The sequence below is a fragment of the Phacochoerus africanus genome, chromosome 3 (assembly GCF_016906955.1).
Source record: "Phacochoerus africanus isolate WHEZ1 chromosome 3, ROS_Pafr_v1, whole genome shotgun sequence".
In the NCBI taxonomy this organism is placed as follows: domain Eukaryota; kingdom Metazoa; phylum Chordata; class Mammalia; order Artiodactyla; family Suidae; genus Phacochoerus; species Phacochoerus africanus.
Genome location: NC_062546.1, coordinates 197720764 through 197743250, shown reverse-complemented (window position 1 = coordinate 197743250; position 22487 = coordinate 197720764). Strand labels below are relative to the sequence as shown.

At 46.5% G+C, this 22487-nt stretch overlaps 1 long non-coding RNA gene across 7 annotated transcripts; it reads left to right on the top strand.

Moving 5' to 3' along the window:
* Positions 1-6695: 6695 nt before the first annotated feature.
* Positions 6696-20669, top strand: LOC125123639 (uncharacterized). Of its 7 annotated transcripts, XR_007134109.1 has the most exons (5): positions 6696-6817; positions 7744-7824; positions 17683-17779; positions 19547-19652; positions 19831-20669. It is a non-coding gene; the product is annotated as an uncharacterized LOC125123639 (long non-coding RNA). The 7 variants fall into 7 exon arrangements; XR_007134106.1 differs by lacking the exon at positions 19831-20669 and having other exon boundaries at positions 7741-7824; positions 19547-19774; XR_007134105.1 differs by lacking the exon at positions 19831-20669 and having other exon boundaries at positions 6696-7038; positions 19547-19774.
* The last annotated feature ends 1818 nt before the right edge of the window (positions 20670-22487 follow it).

Below are 22487 nucleotides of genomic sequence, written 5' to 3'. Positions count from 1 at the left end.
TTCTGAGGGCCAGGGTGAACACGCCAGAATCACCCTTCGCTTCTTAGAACAAAGGTTTATTTTCTGTGGGAACTCCAAGTCCAAGATGAGTCTCATCAACAAGCCAAGCTGCATTTGCCCACCCTTCCTTCTGTTCAGAATCGGCTCAGGAAATATATAGGAGGCAGCTCTTCATATCTATTCTTACATAGTCAGATGGCACTTCCAAATCGGCCCTGACATCTGGGAGCCCATCTCAGTTTTGCCCCCTTCGCAGACTCTTCATCTTTCCCCGTTCTTGTCTTTTCTAACGGATCCGCCAAGTTTTCTTCGTCCCAAGCTTCCTTGTAGAGAGGACTTGCCTTTTTGGAGGGCTCCCTAGTATCTGGACTCCCTTCCCATGGAGGGGAATTCCTCAGTGTGTGACCTGGTGGGGGACCAAGCCCAGGCTCCTACTGCAGAAGCAGAAGGGGTTCTGGACACACTGCATCACCGACATCATCACCGTCTGACCCATGACTTGCATCAGGCGGCCGGATGGTCCCACCCAGGACTTCCATCTGGAGCAAGTGATGCTAAGACCCATGCCAACAGGGCAGACGAGTCCAGGGCAGCAGTGCTAACAGCAGCATCCTGTCCAGGCTGTTCCCAGGATCCTGCTAGCCAGCCCGCCTTGGCTTCTGCTCATTTCCTCTGCCAGGTTTTCCAAGCTTCCTGTTGTTCTGAGCTACTAAGAGCCTTTCAATAAATTCTTCTTCTGCTTAAGTTCACTAGAGTTGTTTGCTATTGTTTGCAACCAAGAACCTTAACAGATCCATTGACCACTGGTGTGAAGTTTACACATTTTGTTCTTCTAGTGGTTGTCTTTGCATATTTCTAAGATGGGCAGCCCTGGAGTTCCCGTCATGGCTCAGTGGTTAACGAATCTGACTAGGAACCATGAGGTTGTGAGTTCGATCCCTGGCCTTGCTCAGTGGGTTAAGGATCCAGCGTTGCCATGAGCTGTGGTGTGGGTTGCAGATGTGGCTCGGATCCAGCATTGCTGTGGCCGTGGTGTAGACCAGCAACTGTCTCTCCGATTTGACCCCTAGCCTAGGAACCTTCATATGCCGTGGGAGTGGCCCAAGAAATATCAAAAAGACAAAAAAAAAAAAAAAGATGGGCAGTTCTTATCATTGATTGCTTTAAAGTCCCAAGCTACAGTTGTAATACATTTTTTTTTTTGTCTTTTCTGGGGCCGCTCCTGCAGCATATGGAGGTTCCCAGGCTAGGGGTCAAATCCGAGCTGTAGCCACCAGCCTACACCACAGCCACGGCAACTTGGGATCCGAGCCGCGTCTGTGACTCACACCACAGCTCATGGCAACACCCGATCTTTAACCCACTGAGCAAGGCCAGGGATCGAACCCGCAACCTCATGGTTCCTAGTCGGATTCACTAACCACCGAGCCACGACAGGAACTCCTGTTATACTTAATATCATTCTCCTTCCCTCTCATTCTGTGTTTATTCTTTATAGTTATTATTTTTTCTTTTTGGCCACACCCAGCAGCATGCAGAAGTTCCTAGGCCAGGGATCTAAACCACAGCACAAGAGTGACAACACCAGATGCTTAACTTGCTGTGCTACCAGAGAACTCCTCCCTCTGTTTTAAAACAATTTCTTTTTTTTTTTTAAGAGGCAAGAACGATGACAGATTTAAGGATTTGGATCTTAGAAACACATTTACATTTTTCTAGCAATCTAATCCTCTTCATAAAAATGATAGATAGTATGCTTCTTCTGTCAAAGCAGTAGAGGACAGAGGTAGTGAGCAAGGACTCTGGTCAGGCTGGCTGGGTTTGAATCCTGGCTCAAAAGTAAGACCAGCCTCAGGCCAGAGTCAGACTGAACTGAAAGGTACTGACATTTCTCTATCATTATTTTTTTTTTAAAGGGCTGAACCCATGGCATACGGAAGTTCCCAGGCTAAGGGTTTAATCAGAGCTACAGCCAGTGGTTAACAAATCCGACTAGGAACCATGAGGTTGTGGGTTCAATCCCTGGCCTCGCTCAGTGGGTTAAGGATCTGGCGTTGCCGTGAGCTGTGGTGTAGGTTGCAGACGTGACTTGGATCCAGCGTTGCTGTGGCTCTGGCATAGGCCAGCGGCTACAGCTCTGATTAGACCCTTAGCTTGGGAACCTCCATATGCCGCAGGTGAGGCACTCAAAAAGACAAAAGACAAAAAAAAAATAAAATAAAATATGACACAGGGCATTCCCTGGTGGCTCAGTGACTTAAGGACCTTCCATTGTCACTGCTGTGACTCAGGACGCTGCTGTCATGGGTTTGATCCCTGGCCCGGGAACTTCCGAGTACCATAGTCATGGCCAAAATAAATAAATAAAATAGGGTATGAGTAAACCTATCTATGAAACAGAAACAGAATCACAGACATAGAAAACAGACTTGTGGTTGCCAAGCCGGTGGGGGGAGGGCGAGGGGTGGACTGTGAGTTTGGGGGGAGTAGGTGCAAACCAGCACATTTAAAAAGGATAAGCATCAAGGTCTTACCGTATAGCACAGGGAACTATACCCCCTCTCCTGGGATGGACTGTGATGGAAAAGAATATTAAAAAGAATAGATGTATAGCTGAGTCATTTCGCTGTACAGCAGAAATTGACACGACATTGTAAATCAACTATATATATATTTTTAATTAGCATAAAAAAATTTAAAAAGGAGAATTTTTACCTCAACTGGAAAGTGCCAAATTTCTCTCCAGGTGTTTGTAAGGAGGGGGTTCAGGATATACGACCTCAAAAATACAGCTTCTTGGTATAGTGAGTATCTTCAGCCAAATGCACTGGAAAAACCGCAGGTGCAGGGGGGACTCTCTGAAACAAGGTTAAGACCCTCCTGTGAGAGGTGCCTCCCCTCGACCCAGAGAAAAGCATTCTTTTCTCCAAGACTGAGCGACACCAGGAGGTCTCTGAACAAAGAGACCTTGCATTTTTCCCCGGTCACCACATCTTTACCGCACACGCCTTCCCGTCCTATCACATTTTTTCACACCCTCCACTCATCACATCTAGCAAAAACACTCAGATTTACCCAGTTCGTCAGGTCTTCCTTATTAAAGCTCCTGTGTCACCTAAAATTGAAATAAATTTATATGTTTTTCTCTTATTAATCTGCCTTTTGTTACCAGACTCCGGTCAAAAATTTAGACAGGTAGAGGAAAAAGGTACTTTTCCTCCTCTCTGGTATACACTAACAATTTGTCAGGAGTTCCCATCATGGCGCAGCAGAAATGAATCCAACTAGTATCCATGAAGATGAGGGTTCGATCCCTGGCCTTGCTCAGTGGGTCACCGGTCATGGCATTGCCGTGAGCTGTGGTGCAGGTCACAGACTTGACTGGGATCCCCCATTGCTGTGGCTGTGGTCTAGGCTGGCCGCTGGAGCTTTGATTCCACCCCTAGCCTGGGAACTTCCATATGCCACAGGTGTGGCCCTAAAAAAACAAACAACAACAAAACAATTTGCCTTTTCACTTGTTTCCTCACAATCCCAAAACAATTTAACTGAAATGGTTTTAATTTCTGTTAAATTGATGGATACAAATGGTATCACATTACTGTTTTAAATTTTATTTCCCTAGTGGTTTAGCATCTCTTCATATCTTTTAGTGCTACCTAAATTTCTTCTGAAAATTTTCATATCCTCTACCCATTTTTTTTTTTCCTAGGGCCCCACCCATGGGCATATGGAGGTTCCCAGGCTAGGGGTCGAATCAGAGATGTAGCCACCGGCGTACGCCAGAGCCACAGCAACGCCGGATCCAGGCCAAATCTGCGACCTACACCACAGTTCATGGCAAAGCTGGATCCTTAACCCACTGAGCGAGGCCAGGGATCGAACCTTGTCCTCATGGATACTACTTGGGTTTGTTTCTGCTGAGCCACCATGGGAACCCCTATACCCGTTTTTGTCTTTTTATTATTGGAGTTTTCATATTCTGATACTCAATTTTTATTAATACATATTACAAATATTTCTTCCCAATTTGTTCCTTAATTTTTAATTTTTTTCTTTGGTCACCCTGCAGCGTATAGATTTCCCAGGCCAGGGATCAGATCCAAGCCACAGTTGCGACCTATCGCAGCAACGCCGAATCATTTAACCCACTGTACCAAGCTGGGGATCAAACCTGCCTCCTGGCACTGCAGACACCAAAGATCCCATTGTGCCACAGTGGACACTCCTGTTCCTTAAATTTTAAATTTGTTTATAGAGACTCTTGCATTCAAAAGTTTTGTATTGTAACGTGACCAAATCTGTCGTAATTTTGCTCTTCATCTTAAGAGTGACATCCATGGAGGAGTTCCCATTGTGGCTCAGTGGGTTAAGAACCCGACTAGTATCCATAAAGCATGCAGGTCTGATCCCTGGCCCTACTCAGTGAGTTAAAGGATCTGGCGTTGCTGTGGCTGTGGTGTAGGCCGACAGCTGCGGCTCCGATTCAATCCCTAGCCTGGGAACCTCCATATGCCACGGGTGCAGCCCTAAAAAGAAGAAAAAAAGTGACATCCATAAGTTACTACAGATTTTAATAAAAATGCTTCTTGGAGTTCCCGTCGTGGCGCAGTGGTTAACGAATCCGACTAGGAACCATGAGATTGCGGGTTCGGTCCCTGCCCTTGCTCAGTGGGTTAACGATCTGGCGTTGCCGTGAGCTGTGGTGTAGGTTGCAGACGCGGCTCAGATCCCGCGTTGCTGTGGCTCTGGTGTAGGCCGGTGGCTACAGCTCTGATTCGACCCCTAGCCTGGGAACCTCCATATGCCTCGGGAGTGGCCCAAGAAATAGCAGAAAGCAAAAAAAAAAAAAAAAAAAGCTTCTTAAGTTTTGCCATCAGATATTTATTTTACATTTTCACAGATTAGCTTTATCTAAGATGATATGTTTTTCCTTAGTCTGTTAGTTTGTCATTATTGACTCTTCTTGAGGCAGCTTGCATTCCAGAGATAAATCCTTTTAGTCAATACTCTTAGTATATTCAATGAGATACCAAATCTAGGATATGTAGGCAAATCATTCCTCTTCTCCTTCCTTCCCAATATGGGACTTTCCGAAGCTAAGACAAGGGTAGGGGTACTTACTCAGAACCACCCTCCCCCACTCCCCCACCCCAACACATAATATCCCAAAGTTCCCCTTTTCAAATCCCCACTAGTATTGCGTCTAATAGGGCTAGTAGTCACTAAGAGAGCACATGATAATGACGGTTAAAGAAACTAGGAGACCATTTAGTAGGAGAAAATCAATGGCCTCAGCTGAGTTTAACCTGTGAAGCTCAGTTTCCTTAAATGTAAAATGAAACTAGTAATAGATTTAAAGTCGTAAGTTTGTAAAGTCCATGATTAAATGTATGAAAAGCAAGAGTTCCCCGGTAGCTCAGCTGGTTAAGGAGCCACATTGTCACTGCTGTGGCGCCAGTCACTGCTGTGGCAAGGGGACTTCCATATGCCACAGGTGCTGCCAAAAAATACCATCCCTCCCCCAACCAAAATGTATGAAAAGCAACCAAGTACAGTGCTTGGCACAAAACAGGAGTTCCCATCATGGCTCAGTGGTTAACCAACCCTACTAGTATCCATGAGGAGGCAGGTTCAATCCCCAGCCTTGCTCAGGGGGTTAAGGATCTGGCTGCTGGGAGCTGCGGTGAAAATCGCAGAGGCTGTTTGGATCCAGGGGTTGCTGTGGCTGTGGAGTAAACCTGTGGCTACAGCTCCAACTGGACCCCCAGCCTGGGAACATCCATATGCCTCGGAAGCCACCCTTAAAAAAACAAAGCAAAAGTACTGTTTTAGCTGTGACCATTACTACTCTCACTAACTGCTTTGATGCCCGCTTTGGAGCGGATGGGCAGAAGGAGCAGTTCTTTGCGGTCAAGGGGCCAACTACCGTGTCAGGCCTCCGTTCCCCCTCCCCGCTGTCAGGCCTGCGCCTCCTTCCAGGTGGAAAACGGCGATAAAATCAACACGTAGGAGTTCCCGTCCTGGCGCAGTGGTTAACGAATCCGACTGGGAACCATGAGGTTGCGGGTTCGGTCCCTGCCCTTGCTCAGTGGGTTAACGATCCGGCGTTGCCGTGAGCTGTGGTGTAGGTTGCAGACGCGGCTCGGATCCTGCGTTGCTGTGGCTCTGGCGTAGGCCCGTGGCTACAGCTCCGATTGGACCCCTAGCCTGGGAACCTCCATATGCCGCGGGAGCGGCCCAAGAAATAGCAAAAAGACAAAAAAAAAAAAAAAAGACAAAAAAAAAATCAACACGTACTCCACTGAATGTGTGGCTGCTAATGGATTAACGGATGCGAGCTTGAGCGCCTGAAACCGGCCCAGGTTCACCAGCCCGCAGTAAGTCGATGTTTTGGTGACTCCTGGTTACCCTCTACAGCTCCACCAGAACGTGTCAGTTGTTCCGCTTATAGCGGAACTCGCGCCCCGTCCTCCCGCCACCTGGGCGTAAATGCCAGGATCCCACCCGCCCAATCCACCACCTCCCGCTGGCATCTGACCAACATGTCCGCCCTGCGCGCAGGCGCCGCACCTGTTGCCCGGTTTGAGACCCCGCCCCTAGGCTCGCGCACCGCCCGCCCCCACCCAGGGTTGCGGCTCGGATTGGTCTAAAGGCGGAGCGGGCTCTGATTGGAGGAGGCGGGGTCACGAGGGCAGAGTACCCTTCCGGCTGTGTTCTGCCCAGGCCGAGTCTTGGGTGGCGGCTGGCTGGGAGGGTGCCCCCGCCTGTGGGCGCCAGTGAGCTGCTGCAGGTTCCTCCTGGGCGTCCAGTCCAGGTCTGCTGCGTGTGGTTTCCCGCAGGGCTCCGAATGGGCGGGGCCCTACGCCAGCGGTAGCCTTAAAGGGAGGAGAACTCTTTAGGGACGGTGCTGTGAGGATTAATTTGGGAAGTGATGGTTAAAGGTTCTGGCTTGAGACTCTTTGTTTGCGTTGTTAATTTTGAAGGAGGTAGAAATTGAAGCTGGTCCAGTTAACGCTGGGTTCTCAGTCTGGAGAGGTAAAGATGCTTGTTTTTTAGGTACAGATTTTATTCTGCTGTGGGGCTTTTTTTGGCCCTTTGTGCTTTTGAGCAGTCAGTAGTGGAAGTACTCATTTTTGAGAACATCATAGTTCTTTGAAAACACGTGGTGCAGGGAGCAGAATGAGAGGAAAAGGGAGGAATTCCTGTTTGAAGAGTTTCCATTTCTAGATCATGGCAAAAGATGAAGTATGGAAGACTTTACCTACAACATACACCAAAATTATCTTCGCAGTGTATTTTGATATTAGCTGGTGTGAGTAAAAGATCCCAAATGAATCTTTTAGGATGAGGCCCAACAAGAATTTATTGCAAATGAAAACTTAACTGCAAATACTAGAGGCAAAAGGTGCATGGCATGGAGTTCCCGTTGTGGCTTGGTGGTTTACGAACCTAACTAGTTTCCATGAGGATGTGGGTTTGATCCTTGGCCCTGCTTAGTGGGTTAAGGATCCGGCGTTGCTTTGAGCTGTGTCGTGTAGGTCACAGACGAGGTCCAGTGTTGTTTCTGTAGTGTAGGCTGGCAGCTACAGCTCAGATTCAGCCCCTAGCCTGGAGACCTCCATATGCCACAGGTGCGGCCCTAAAAGGACGACAAAAAAACAAAACAAAACAAAATTAAAAAACAGCATGGAATGCTGAAGGGCCTGTGATGTGCCTAATAATCTTGTCCATTTTAAGCAGGAAAAAAAAATCGAGACGAACCGAAGAAGATGAGTCTTTCCCCGAAGGAGATAGAAGATGGGAAAGATGAAATGTTAGAAGGTAAGAACAACGGCCGTAGGGATGAGGTAACTATGTACAGTGCGGAGCAGAATAACTTAGTAATGTCAGAGTAAAGCAGTTAAACTGTGCTGTTTAACCTGGAAGGTGGTATCGTGAACACTTTCCAACTGATTTTACAGGCCCACCCTAAACTTGATACCAAAATCTGACAGGGTCATTTTTAGAAAAGAAAATGACAAACCAGTGCCATGAGTGTAGATGCAAAAATTCCAAACAAAATATTAACGCATTGAATATCAGTGTTGTGTAAAAAAAAGAACAATACCTGTGCCCAAGTGTGGTTTGTTTTGGGAATGCAAGTGTTTTGTGTTCGAAACGTGATATTGACTGTCTGGAAATACTGGGTTTGAGAGGACATCTCTTGATTCTTAAAATTGTTTCATTCAATTCCATGAGTTTGTGTGCCTCCCAAACATAGATTTCCACATTTATTTTTTTTGACAAGTATTTGGATCCTTAGTATGTTTTGCTTCTGGCTGGGAGCCTTTGTATAGTATTTGAATGTAGATGGGTTTGGAGTTCCCGTTGAGGCTCAGCAGTGACAAATCTGACTAGTATCCATGAGGACTCAGGTTCAATCCCTGGCCCCACTTAGTGTGTCAAAGATCTGGTGTTGCCATGAGCTGTGGCCTAGGCAGGCAGCTGCAGCTCTGATTTGACGGCTAGCCTGGGAACTTCCACATGCCACAGGTGCGGCCCTTAAAAATATATATATATATACATATATAGATAGATAGGTTTAAGGTGAGTCCTGAAAGAATTGAGATGGGTGAATGGATTCACAGTTAATGACGATTGAAAGCTTCACCTGTGATGGGCCTTTATACATTATGTCATTTCATCATCACAGCGACCCAGTTAGCATCATTAGCTCCATTTTACAGACCGGAAAACAGATGTAGTCATTGACTAACTTGCTCACGGTTTCATAACTAATACGAGCCAATGCCAGGATTGTGCAGTTGGTTCTGCCGGATCCAAAGCCTCTACTCTTCCCTGGTTCCTTTCTTAGCCTTCACCCAAATTTTTGGAGGGGCAGATAGCATGTATTTATTGTCTACTTTGAGCAGCTAGTTGTGTGGCAGAAACTTCAAAACTACCCAACAGGATCGGCGGCGTCTTGGGAACTTGGGAGTGCTGGGACGCAGGTTTGATCCCTAGTCCGGCACAGTGGGTTAAGGATCCAGTGTTGCCACAGCTATGGCTTTTAGGCTGCACCTGAGGCTCAAATCTGATCCCTGGCCTGGGAACTCCATATGCCACAGAGTGGCCAAAAAAGAAGGGTAAAAAAATTAAGAATTACAGGGAGTTCCCGTCGTGGCGCAGTGGTTAACGAATCCGACTAGGAACCATGAGGTTGCGGGTTCGGTCCCTGCCCTTGCTCAGTGGGTTAACGATCCGGCGTTGCCGTGAGCTGTGGTGTAGGTTGCAGACGCGGCTGGGATCCCGCATTGCTGTGGCTCTGGCGTAGGCTGGTGGCTACAGCTCCGATTCAACCCCTAGCCTGGGAACCTCCATATGCCGCGGGAGCGGCCCAAAGAAATAGCAAAAAGACAAAAATAAATAAATTAAGAATTACTAGGTGGAATATGTTAGTCAAAAGTAAATTATGTAGGGGCGATTGGGGGGAATGGGTGAAATAGGGGATTGAGAGGTACAAACTATCAGTTATAAAGTCACAGGGAATATAACATACAGTACAAGAAATACAGTCACTAATATTGTAATAACTTTGTACAGTGTTTAATCTATAAAAATATAGGATCACTGCGGTACATCTGAAACTAACATAATATTGTACAATAATACTTCAAAAAAGTAAATTATCCATACATACCTTTTGATTTTAATTAATTTATTATTATTATTATTTTTATTTATTTTTTGTCTTTTTGCCTTTTCTAGGGCCGCTCCCGTAGCATGTGGAGGTTCCCAGGCTAGGGGTCTAATCAGAGCTGTAGCCACTGGCCTACGCCAGAGTCATGGCAACACGGGATCTGAGCCACATCGGCGACCTATACCACAGCTCACGGCAACGCTGGATCGTTAAGCCACTGAGCGAGGCCAGGGATCGAATCCGCAACCTCATGGTTCCTAGTCGGATTCATTAACCACTGTGCCACGACGGGAACTCCGATATCTTTTGATTTTAATTTAAAACATGTTGAATATGTATTCATTTGAGGGAGTTCCCGTCGTGGCTCAGTGGTTAATGAATCCGACTAGGAACCATGAGGTTGCAGGTTCGATCCCTGGCCTTGCTCAGTGGGTTGAGGATCTGTCATTGCCGTGAGCTGTGGTGTAGGTTGCAGACACGGCTCAGATCCTGCATTGCTGTGGCTCTGGTGTAGGCTGGTGGCTACAGCTCTGATTGGACCCCTACCCTAGCCTGGGAACCTCCATATGCCTTGGGAGCAGCCCTAGAAAAGACAAAAAAAAATATGTATTCATTTGACAATCTTGTGATGTGGTATTAAGGCCTTGTCTTTGAGTCCACTGTTGGAGTAGCTTATCTTCTCTGTATAAAGTAGACCCATCATGTATCTTCTACAATTTAAAATTTCTTTAGGAGTTCCCATCATGGTGCAGCAGAAACGAATCTGGCTAGGAACCATGGGCTTGCAGGTTTGATCCCTGGCCTCGCTCAGTGGGGTTAAAGATCCGGCGTTGCTGTGAGCTGTGGTGTAGGTTGCAGATGCAGCTCAGATCTGGTGTTGCTGTGGCTCTGGCGTAGGCCGGCAGCTATAGCTCCGATTAGACCCATAGCCTGGGAAACTCCATATGCCGCGGGTGCTGCCCTAAAAAGACAAAAAAGACCCCCCAAAATAAAAATAAAAATAAATTAATTAAATTACATTAAATTTCTTTGTTTAGATATGGTGTTGTCACTGCTGTGGCTCAGGTCACTGCTGTGACTTGGGTTTCATCCCTGGCCTGGGAACTTCTGCATACTGCAGGCACGGCCAAAAAAAAAAAAAAGGTTTCTTTAAAACAAAGCAAAACTTTAAAAAAACCCTAGGAAAGCAATTTGAATATAGACTCCTACATGTTTACATTTTTTCCCCGTTCTTTTATGGTTGTTCACCCACACCTAATTTGACTGCAATCTTTGAGTTTTATCAAGTATATCCAAAGCATTCAACTTTGTTTTCACAGATGTAATAACTTACTTGTGGTCATTTGATTGCTTTACGTGACATGTATCACATAACTGAAACTGCAACTTCCATGGTCATATACGGGTTTGGGAACAAACACAGCTGAGGCTTATTAAAGTCATACTTCAGAAGTTCCCGTCATGACTCAGTGGTTAACGAATCCGACTGGGAACCATGAGGTTGTGGGTTCGATCCCTGGCCTTGCTCAGTGGGTTAAGGATCTGGCATTGCTGTGAGCTGTGGTGTAAGTCACAGACGTGGCTCAGATCCTGTGTTGCTGTGGCTGTGGTGTCGGCTGGCAGCTGCAGCTCCAACTAGACCCCTAGCCTGGGAACTTCCATATGCTGAGGGAGCGGCCCTAGAAAAGGCAAAACGACAAAAAAAAAAATGAGAGAGAGAGAGAAATACCACCCTCCAGAGTGTTACCTTGATGTCCCTGGACAATTCTCTGGGCTTAAAGAGTCTCAGTGGTCATTTGACTTCTGTCCTCTTGACCAGAATCAGTTTTCTCGGTGAATATTGTACAGCGATTGTTCCTCTCTCTGTGCTTATGAGCCAAGCAGGTTAAATGTCCCCCACGCTTACTCTTGGTGATTTTTTTTTGTCCTGACGGAGTCTAACATTTTAAATGGTATTGCTTCGAAAACAGTAATTCTTAGCGATGTTATTAAAATACAGTGACAATCCTTCATTTGTTTATTTATTTATTTTGCTTGTTAGGGCCACACCTGCGGCACATGGAGGTTCCTGAGTCAGGGGTCGAATCGGAGCTGCAGCTGCCGGCCTACACCACAGCCACAGCAGCAACACCAGATTCGAGCCTCATCTGCGACCTACACCACAGCTCACAGCAATGCCGGATCCTCAACCCACTGAGCGAGGCCAGGGATTGCACCTGCATCCTCATAGATATTAGTCAGGTTCATAACCCGCTGAGCCACAGTGGGAACTCCAATGGCATAGATTTTAAATTATTTCAAAATAAAAGGTTAAAACGACCGTGAATTTTTTCTTAGATATTACTGTATAGTCAGATTTATAAGCAGTTTCTCCAAGAGACCAATTTGTCATTTTCCATCTTAACAAGTCAGTGTGGCAGGGATTGATCAGATGAGTTTTCATTTAGATTCTGAAAGAGCAGCTGTGTATCCTTCATGGGGCAGCGGGAGAAAAGCCTTTCCACCAGGGTCAGAGGGAGGGGAGCAGCGTCACAAGGGTGATGGCAAAGGCCATGAGGAAGAGAACAGTCAGGATGACCAACCAGCTTGGCTACGTGGGGGCCAGTATGAGAGGCTTAGAGATACAAGGGGCCGGGCAGTGGATGCCTTTTAGACACTTGAAGAATTTTTTCTAATGAATTTATAAATGCTTTAAAAAGTATTCTGGGAGTTCCCGTTGTGGCTCAGCGGTTAACGAATCTGACTGGGAACCATGAGGTTGCGGGTTTGATCCCTGGCCTAGCTCTGGGTTGGGGATCCAGTGTTGCCGTGCGCTGTGGTGTAGGACACAGATGCGGCTCGGATCCCGAGTTGCTGTGGCTCTGGAGTAGGCCGGCAGCTACAGCTCTGATTAGACCCCTAGCCTGGGAACCTCCATGTGCTACGGGAGCGGCCCTAGAAAAGGCAAACAAACAAACGAGTATTCTGGGGAGTTCCCATTGTGGCTCAGTGGGTTAATAACCCAACTAGTATCCATGAGAATGTGGGTTCAATCCCCAGCCTCACTCAGTGGGTTAAGGATCTGGTGTTGCTGTGGCCAGCAGCTGTAGCTCCAGTTCCACCCCTAGCCTGGGAACTTACATGTGCTGCAGGTGGGGCTCTAAAAAAACAAAAACAGAAACAACAAAGTATTCTGGCCAGACCTCATGCAGGTGTCTTGTGCAGAATGGGCACGGCAGAGGCGTGGCATTTGTGGACAGTGTGAAAGCTTCCACTTTGCTCATTAGTGGCATGGACAGATCATTAATCTAGTGTTTTCAGAGTTTTCTTGGTGGCACAGTGGGTTAAGGATCTGCATTGTCACCGCTGCGGCTCAGGTTGTAGTTGTGGTGCAGGTTAGTCGCTGGCCAGGGAACTTCCATATGCTGTGGGCATGGCCAAATAATACTAAAAACAATATTCTGGCTTTTGCCTGCAGAGCCTATTAAAAAACAAAACAAAACATGATAAAGAGACAAAGGAAATGACCAAACACAAGGCCTCCCCTCAAACCAAAAAAGAGAAATTAGAAGGTAATTTCTTTGCTGTGTTTTAAAGCACAAGAGACATGTGGAGAACTTCATATTGCCAAAAACCAAATCTCTGTTAGCCCAAATGATAAACAAAAGGATTTTTTTTTTTTTTTTGGCTTTTGACCTTTTAGGGCTGCACTCATGGCATATGAAGATTCCCAGGCTAGGGGTTGAATTGGAGCTGTAGCCACCGGCCTGCACCAGGCAACGCCAGATCTGAGCCTAGTCCATGACCTACACCACTGCTCACGGTAACACCAGATCCTTAGCCCACTGAGCGAGGCTAGGGATCGAACCCGGAACCTCATGGTTCCTAGTCAGATTCGCCTCCTCTGTGCCACAGCGGGAACTCCACAAAGGGATTTTAATTGCAGCCTGGTGTTACAGTATCTTTTTACCATCATTTTTTCTCAAACTGTTTGAGGTTTGGGTTTTTGTTTTTGCTTTTTAGGGCCTCCCCTGCGGCACATGGAGGTTCCCAGGCTAGGGGTCAAATCGGAGCTGTAGCTACTGGCCTACGCCACAGCACAACGTCAGATCTGACCTGCATCTGTGACCTAACCCCGCATCTCACGGCAACACTGGATCCTTAACCCACTAAGCAAAGACAGGGATCGAACCTGTGTCCTCATGGATGCTAGTCAGATTCATTTGCTCTGAGCCATGACGGGAACTCCGAGTTTTGCTGAGTTGAATTTCACCCTTTCTTACTTCTTTCTCATCAGAAGCATATGTCTTGGGTGTGAGCAAGTTTATTTGATGGCGCTCAGAATTTCTTAGGCAGAAATGGAAAGGTGATAATAGTTAATAATAGTAAACATTCATTGTGTGCTCTCTGTTCCAGGCATTGTTCTTAGTTCCTTGTTTATGTAGTTCATTGAATCCAAAAGACAATCCTCAGGGTAATTGTTATCATTATGCCATTTTACAAAGGACGGAATTGAGACACAGAAGAGTTAAGTGACCTGCCCAGTGTCACACACTTAGCAAGTGGCCAGGTCAGGATTTGAACCCAGCACTTAGACTCCAGAGCTTATGACACAGCTTTTGCCACATTGCTCTTCTTAACAGTTTTTATCAACCATCTTGTGAAATATTGGTTGCATTTGCAGTAAATGAAGATTCCTTTTGCATTAAAAGAAAAATCTTGCTGTGATAGCCTTTGGTTTGCTAACACATTAAATGTTAGGAATGACATTTTTCTTCCAGTTCATAAATGGAAGGGCTGTTTCTTTCTTCTTTTTTTTTTTAAACAGCATATAGAAGTTCCCAGGCCAGGGATTGAATTGAGCCATCGCTGCGACCTACGCTGCAGCTGCAGCAACGCTGCATCCTTTAACCCACTGTGCCGGGCCAAGATGGAACCTTCGATTCAGCACGGACCCAAGCCGCTGCAATCAGATTCTTTCTTTCTTTCTTTTTTTTTTTTTTGGCTTTTTAGGGCCACACCCATGGCATATGGAGGTTCCCAGGCTAGGGATGGAATTGGAGCCATAGCTGCCGTCCTATGCCACAGCCACAGCAATGCAGGATCCTTAATCCACTGAGCAAGGCCAGGGATCAAACCTGCATCCTCATGGATGCCAATCAGATTCCTCAACCACTGAGCCATGATGGGAACTCCTGCAGTCAGATTCTTAAACCTCTGTACCACGGCAGGAATTCCCCAATGACTATTTCTTAAAACCGAAATTCAAAAACTTGTAATTTCAAGTTTCGTTTTCCTTTTTTTTCTTCTTTTTAGGGCCGCACCTGTGGCATATGGAAGTTCTCAGGCTAGGGGTCGAATCAAATATGCATTTGCAACCCAGGCCACAGTTTGAGGCAACATCCCATCCTTAACCCACTGAGCGAGGCCGGGGATCGAACTGGCGTCCTCATGGATCCTATGTCAGGTTCTTAACCCACTGAGCTGCAACAGGAACTCCAATTTCAAGTTTCATTTTCTATAGCTTTTTGTTAAATACAGGCAGTCGTTAAAGCAGGTGAGTTTGCGTTGACTCTCGGTCCTTGCCCCAGAGGAGGGCTCCTGCACTGGTAAGCTTTGGGGCCAGAGGATTCAGTGTTGTGGGGGGACTGTCCAGTTCATTGCAGGCTGTTTAGCCTGGATTCTGCCCCCTATAGGCTAGACGTACTCCCCCCAGTTGTGACCGCCAGAATGTCTCCAGACGTTGTCAGACTCAGCCCAGGTGAGAACTGCTGCTCTCTGGATGCTTCATGGCAATGACATTGCCAGTTGGTGAAGTCTTGATTCAGATTGTAAACTTGGCAGCTGCATTTGACTCAATGCTACTTTCTGTTCTCACAGCTCGTGTGATTAACTAACCAGCAGGCACGAGCCTCTTGATTTTACCTGTGTTTTTTGGTCTTTGTTTTTCCTTTTTTTGGCTACATCTCTGTAGGAGATTTGCTTACGTGAATTTTAAATCTGCTGATGACCAGGAAAAAAACCCTGGAACTTAGTGAGACAAAGGTCCTTGGGCATGAAATTAAATTTAAGAAACCAGAGGGTGGAGTTCCCATTGTGGCACAGCGGAAACGAATCCAACTAGGAACCATGGGGTTGCAGGTTGGATCCCTGGCCTTGCTCAGTGGGTTGAGGATCAGGCATTGCCATAAGCTGTGGTGTAGGTCACAGACACGGCTTAGATCTCGAGTTGCTGTGGCTGTGGTTGTGGCATAGGCTGGAAGCTGTAGCTCTGATTTGACCCCTAGCTTGGGAGCCTCCATATGCCATGGAAGCGGCCCTAAAAAAAATGCAAAAACAAAACAAAAACAAAATACCACGGGTTTGGCCCTAAAAAAAAAAAAGCAACCAGAGGGAAAGGAAACATGGAAAGGTATGCAAGCAAAGTAACTTGTTCGTGGATGCCTGTGTATCTGGAAGACTCTGTGTCAGGCAGAAATATCACATTCTTTCTTGTTTTTTGTGTTGTTGTTGTTGTTTTAGGGCCCAGCTGGCAGCATGTGGAGGTTCCCAGGCTAGGGGTTGATTTGGAGCTGCTGGCCTACGCCACAGACACGGCAACCTGAGCCATGTCTCCGACCTACACCACAGCTCATGGCAACGCGGGATCCTTAACCCACTGAGAGAGGCCAGGGATTGAACCCACATCTTCATGGATACTAGTTGGGTTTGTTACTGCTGAGCCACAATGGAAACTCCCACATTCTTTTTTTTAGAATTTTTACCTATTTTTATTTATTGTTATTTTTGATTGACATACTTGATTTACAATAATTCAGGTGTATCGCAAAGTGGTTCTTTTGTGTATATATATGTATATATGTAATTTTTAAGATTCTTTTCTATTAAAGGTTATTAAAGGTTATAAAATATTGAATATAGTTCCCTGTGCTACACAGTAGTTTCTCATTGTCATCGCTTTTACATATAGTGAGTATATCAGTTAATACCTAATTCTCAGTTTGTGCCTTCCCCACATCACAGTTTTCTTTTTCTTTTTCAGATTCTTTGCCATTAAAAGTTACTATAAAATTTGAATATAGTTCCCCATGCTGTATAGTAGGCCCTTGTTATCTGTTTTACATACAGTATGTATATCTGTTAATCCCAAATTCCCAGTTTATCCCTTCTCCACATTTTCTTTTTCTTTGATTGGGTTTTTTTGTTTGTTTGTTTTGTTTTTAAAGCTTTTTAGGTCAGCACCAGGGCATATGGATGTTCCTAGGCTAAGGGGTCCAATCAGAGCTACAGCTGCCAGCCTACACCGCAGCCATAGCCACGGGGGACCTCAGCCGTGTCTGCAACCTGCACCACAGCTCAGGGCAACGCTGGGTCCCTGATCCACTGAGCGAGGCCAGGGATCGAACCTTCATCCTCATGGATACCAGTTGGGTTCGTTTCTGCTGCAGCACAAGGGGAACCCCTTATGTCTTCGTATTCGGTGCAGGCACGCCCCTGTTCCCCACAAGTCACCTCCTTCCACAGCACAGACCTCCCCTGCCTGGCTCTCAGTCCCTCTGCTTGAGCTGCTTGGCTCACCTTCTCTGTCGTCATGTCCATGACTCATTCCCTGGCCACTTGCCACCCATCCATAGAGTCTCGGCGTAAAGGTCACTTCCTCAGATCGGAAGATGTTTCCATGTTTCCCTTACCCCCAGGCTTGTCTCCGTGCTCTTCTCATTTCCCTTTTTACTCTTCCTTCCTGGCATTTACCACAGTTTGGGATTATGTGACTGTTTGTTTACTAGCCTTTTCCCCAGTGAGACTGCATTCTCGGGCACGGAGGCCAAGTCTGTGTTCTCTCAGCCCGCACGTAGCACAGGCCCTCACCCAGACTCTGGGTTCCCATATTTGTTAAATGAAGGACTATGTGCTGTTCCCACTCTTCAACTCTTTGAGAAATATTTTTTTCCTTTTTAGAGAACGTTTGATGCGTCTGAGATCTAAATTCACACTAAACATACTCTTTTGTGTTTATGCAGATCGAAATGCCAAAACCCTTTGATCAAGGACAGGCCTGACACAGTCACTCAGCGTGAATTAATAGACGTGTTTGAAGATGTTTCGCAAATCAGATTGGTGAGCAGGGATGGGGTGAGCAGAAGGTCTGTTTTGCACCTTGTCCTGAAAAAGAATATTTGTCTGTTGGATTTCATTGGATTCTCCCAAATCACTCGTGCCTGATTTTAAAGAAGGAAAGAGTAGTTATCCAGCATTTCTACTAGCAGACACAAAAAGCTTCCTAAATGGATAGCCAAAGGCTTCTAGAAAATTGTAGTGGTGTCGTAGAGAAATGAGACTTGTTTTATTTAGTACTAGATTGAAGATTGAAAGAATCCAGTTGTAGGTTATTTTCATCCTGTCTCGACAGGGCTGACTCCAGTAAAATAACATACTTGGGGATGTTCCCTGGTGGCCTAGCAATTCAGAATCCGGTGTTAGCACTGCTGTGGTTTGGGTCACTGCCGTGGCACAGGTTCGATCCCTGGCTTGGGAACTTCTGCATGCCACAGGTGTGGCCAAAGAAAAGATTGACAGTAACAAGTGTTGACAAGGATGGAGAGTAATCAGAACTGTCATTCATTGCTGATGGAGATGTAAACTGTTAAATGTAGACTTTCCTCGTGGTCCAGCCATTGTACTACAAGGTTTGTACCCCAAGAAATGGAAATGTATATCCATGCATTTCTACAAGTGTTTGTATCAGATTCATTCATAATAGCCAAAAAGTGGGGACAACCCCAAACATCCATCAGCTGATGAGTGGATAAACAAAATGTAGTCATTTTCTTTCTTTTTTTTTTGTCTTTTTGCCTTTTCTAGGGCCGCATCCACGGCATACGGAGGTTCCCAGGCTAGGGGTTGAATCGGAGCTGTAGCCACCGGCCTACACCAGAGCCACAGCAACGCGGTATCCAAGCCTCGTCTGCAACCTACACCATAGCTCACGGCAACCCCGAATCCTTAGCCCACTGAGCGAGGCCAGGGATCGAACCCGCAACCCCATGGTTCCTAGTTGGATTTGTTAACCACTGAGCCATGACAGGAACTCCAAAATGTAGTCATTTTCTACAATGTGATATTATTCAGCCGTGAGAAGAAATGAAGTACTGATACTTGCTGTAACAAGGATGTCTCTCACAAATACTAGGCTACATGAAAGAAGCCAGACACGAAAGATGGCCTATTTGTATAATCCCGTTTGTGTGAAATGTTCAGAATAGGCAGATCTAGAGAGACAAAGTAGTGTTGGGAATGAAGAGTGACTTCTGTGGGGGGATGACCAAAATGTCCTAAAACTGGGTCTTGGCGATGGCGGTAGAATTCTGCACATGCACCATTGTGCACGTCCAGTGCGTGAGTTTGATGATAATGGAAATTAGATCTCAGTAGAGCTTCAAAAAACAGAGTGTGTCAGTGTGTACATTTGCTTTTTTTTTTTTTGTCTTTTGTTGTTGTTGTTGCTATTTCTTGGGCCGCTCCCGCGGCATATGGAGGTTCCCAGGCTAGGGGTTGAATCAGAGCTGTAGCCACCGGCCTACGCCAGAGCCACAGCAACGCGGGATCGTTAACCCACTGAGCAAGGGCAGGGACCGAACCCGCAACCTCATGGTTCCTAGTCAGATTCGTTAACCACTGCGCCACGACGGGAACTCCTACATTTGCTTTAATGTGTACTGCCTGTTACCTCTAAGGATAGAAACTGGGCCGGAGGAAGACTTCGCCGTATCCTTTGCAGCTTTTGCATTTCGAATCTTCACGGGCATGACTCATGCAAAAGACCAAGACCCGAAGGGCGCTAAACGTCACCTCCTCTCCCTTCTCTCCTCCACCCCATCGCCACAGCTGCAGGATCGCCTGTGTTGACGGCACGTCACCAGCTGATGCAGAGAGAGCCTTGGAAGAGAAGCCAGGAATGGGGATCGGTGGGCTCGCCATGGTTCTGGACCCCGTGAGTGCGAAAAGCCAAAATCGCGAAGAGGGCAGAGCCTGGAGAAGTCAGGAGGTTACCGCCCGGGAGGTGGAGCCCGGGCTGGGCTGGGGTTGTGGGCGGGGTTCCTGGGGAGGGGGCCCTGTGAGGTCAGGGGCACTTGGCACTTATAAATACAGTTTCTCCCTCATCCTCACAGTTCTGCCAAGCTAATGAGCGTTGTCCTGGTTGACCGTAACCTTGATGTCTGCGAAAGGCGTGGCACCTTGGGAGACAGCCTGTAGATCCCCCACCCCCACCCCCACCCCCTGCCCCGCTGGGGTAGCCTCTAGGATTCTGTTTGAACAAGCCCTTTAACCTGTGGTTTCAGAATTAGATATTTAATGCCCTTCAAACATTTAATTCTCTTCACGTAGATGGGTTTTTTTTTTGTTTTCTTTTTCTTTTTCCTCTCACAGGGCGTGCGGAAGTTCTAGGCCAGGGATCAAACCCATGCCACAGCAGTAACCCAAGCCACAGCAGTGACAATGCTGGGTCCTTAACTGCTGGGCCACCCGGGAACTCCTCAAATAGAATTTTTAAAAAGCTTAACACCAGAGAACCCCAAACCAGTGCCCCTAATCTGCATAACTTGATTGGTAGACATGGTGGCGTATACAGTATTTAGAGGAAAAAAAAAACCCAGTAGAATTTACTATGAGTATTTTTTACAGTCAAAGGATTTTACATAAAAATCTGGATTTCTAGCTTTTGCTACATCCAAAAATGGGGTGGCCTTAGGGCCACATCCCTACGTGTCTGCAGCCATCTGGAGAGAGGCAGCTGCTTCCTCTTGGCTGTGGCATTTGCTCTGCTGGCTACAAGCCCCACCATTCTTCTGGAAGTCTTCCCCACCTCTGAAGGAGCGAACATCATGCTGACACTTTGAAAAAAATAGTTAATTCTTTTTTCTTACAAAGCATTACTTTTTTCTTATTGGTAAAGATGACGTTTTATTTTTATTTTTTATTTTTTGTCTTTTCTCTTTTTAGGGCTGCGCCCAAGGCATATGGAGGTTCCCAGGCTAGGGGTCTCCTTGGAGCTGTAGCTGCCGGCCTACGCCAGAGCCAGAGCCACAGCCACACCAGATCTGAGCCACATCTGCGACCCACACCCCAGCTCACGGCAACGCCGGATCCTTAAGATGACGTTTTAATATGTCTTATACATTTGTCTCTTTCACAAATGGGAAAATGAACGTTAGAACAAGAATCCCACGCATTTCAAGAAAAATGGGAGAGAGCTTATTTCTTTGTGGAGCTGCAGGATGCTCCTATGCATTTAATACGCAAACAAAGCCTGTGTGGAGAGCGTGCAACCTAAGACAGCATTATGAAGCCAGTCTTAGCAGGAGCCACGATGGATTTACAGAAAAGATATGTGATAGAAAACTCAGCGAAATGAAAGAAAGGCTGAAGCTTCACCACGATTTGCTTTTAAATGTGAGTGAAGTAAGTGAGGCTGCTATGATGTGTAGTTACTTTCTAAGTGCGAAAATTGCCTGGGCATCAAAACCCCTCGCAGACGGTGAGTTTATCAAGGACTGTCTGTTGAGCGTGGCAGAAACCATGGGCCCTGAACAGAGATAAGCGTTTGCCATCGTTAAGACTAACTGGTGATGCTGGGTCACAGCCCATTGACAGTATGACCAAGAACTCGCAGGATAAGTTGCAAGTGAAAGCCAGGTCGTTTGTGGCTTTCTCCAATTGCGGCTCTGGAAGGCGGGCGTGGAGATCATACCCCCCACGTAGCTGCATTTATTCGAGGCGTCAGCACAACTTTTGATGTGACTGAAGAACTGCTGGACGTGGTCCCCATGACAGGCACAACATCAGGAAACGAGGTGGTTTTTTTGTTTTGTTTTTGTTTTGTTTTTTGTCTTTTTAGGGCCGCCCCCCGCAGCATGTGGAGCTTCCCAGGCTACAGGTCCAATCAGAGCTGTAGCCACCAGCCTACACCACAGCCACAGCAACTCGGGATCCAAGCCGCCTTTGTGACCTACACCACAGCTCACGGCGACACCGGATCCTTAACCCACTGAGTGAGGCCAGGGATCGAACCCACAACCTCATGGATGCTAGTTGGGTTTGTTAATCACTGAGCCACAACAGGAACTCCAGGAAATGAGTTATTTTTATGTGTTGAGAAAAGTCTCCAAAAATTTAACGTGGACCGGTCAAAATTAGTAAGTGTTAGCACAGATGGTGATTCTGCGATGGTTGGTGTCCAAGAACGAGTTAGAAAACTGAAATCTGAAGTGTCAGGGCTTTGCCAAGACACGGAATTTAAGTCCGTGCGCAGCTTTGTCTTCCAGGAGTCACTGCGTGCTAAGAAGTTAGCATGGATCACATCACGGACGTAGTAATTTATGCCCTCCCCTGGGTACGTTCCCACAGCCCGGACCACCCAAAGTTCGGTGCTTCATTTAAGGAATCAGATGCCCGCTAGAGAAGCGCGTTCTGCTCCACGGAAGTCACGTGGCTGAGTCATGGTGTAATCCTCCGGTGGTTTTTAAAACTATAACAAGAAATTGACTTTTTCACATCTTCTAGGGGAAAATCGTGCCTCAGCTTACTAGCAAAGATGGAATCAGAGACTTAGTCTTTTGGGTTGACATTATGACACATCTGAACATGTTGGCTAGTTCTCTGCAAGGACTTTCACACATGGTGACATAGATGTACGATGCGGTTTGCTCATTCTTAGCGAAATTGTGTCTTTGGGCATCTCATTTGGCAAGGAACAACCTGGCCCACTTTCGGACGCTGAAATTAGCGTCTGAAAATGAAAAGGATGGCCTGAACTACCTTCCCCAAA